The sequence below is a fragment of the Protobothrops mucrosquamatus genome, unplaced genomic scaffold (assembly GCF_001527695.2).
Source record: "Protobothrops mucrosquamatus isolate PMUCROS unplaced genomic scaffold, P.Mucros_1.0 scaffold279, whole genome shotgun sequence".
Lineage (NCBI taxonomy): Eukaryota > Metazoa > Chordata > Lepidosauria > Squamata > Viperidae > Protobothrops > Protobothrops mucrosquamatus.
Genome location: NW_015386623.1, coordinates 194332 through 195435, shown reverse-complemented (window position 1 = coordinate 195435; position 1104 = coordinate 194332).

Here is a 1104-nt window from a genome sequence, read left to right as displayed (position 1 = left end):
ATATATATATATTGGGAAGTCTCATCATTTTGATTCCAGTGTTAACACCTAGATTGAATGAGGGAGTGAATGGGTTCTGTGATTAGTGTTAAGTTTCTCTTAAGTTTTTCTGGAGGAGTGTTTAACTCAAAGCAATAAACTTGCAAGGGGCTACTAATAAGTGTTAATTAAGGCTTTTATAAGTTGATTTCAAAACTACGGATTATATTTGATAATATTATGTACAAGTTCCAATAAGGAATTACAGCAGTAAACAAGCATTTCAGCATTCCTGGAAGGAATAAAACTTATGGTTTAGAATCTTAACCAAGCTATTTATCTGAACGAACATTTTTTAGAACCCACATTCACTGCTAAGGCACTGGTTATCAATGTGTTTTCTAGTGTTGTCACTTGTTTGTTAAATAAAAATTGCAATCCTATGATTTGTCTACCTCTTTAAAATAACATTTAGAGCCTGTCATACCCACATAGGAATTTTGTCTGCTTTAAGAATGTCAGTGCTGATGGGATGTGTTGGGGCAAAGCAATAATGGTAATAGGTTTTCCGTGTTGCTCAGAAGGCTAATGTCTCCTTCTAGGTGAGCTCTAGTCTCATTGATTTCAGGGCTACATCCATACAAGTTTCCTGGCAACCATTCAGAAATGACTTGCCATTTTTTCCAGGAATGCAGTCTCTGAGAATGATCCCTTTACAGAGAGCATCCTTTCCCCATTATATGAATACAGGTAGTCCTTGATTTACAGCAGTTCATTTTAATGACTGTTCAAAGTTACAAGGGCACTAAAAAAAGTGACTTGTGATCAGTTTTCACTTACGACCATTGTAGCATCCCATGATCATGTGATCAAAATTCAGATAATTGGCAACTGACACATATTTATGACGGTTGCAGTGTCCTAGGGTCACGTGATCCCCTTTTGCAACCCTCTGACAAAGTCAATGGGGAAGCCAAATTTACTTAACAGTTTGACTAATTTAACAATTATAGTGATTCACTTAATAACTCTGGCAAGAAAGGTCAAAATGGGGCAAATTCACTTAACAAATGTTTCACTTAGCAACATAAATTTTGGGCTCAGTTGTAGTTGTAAGTCAAGAAC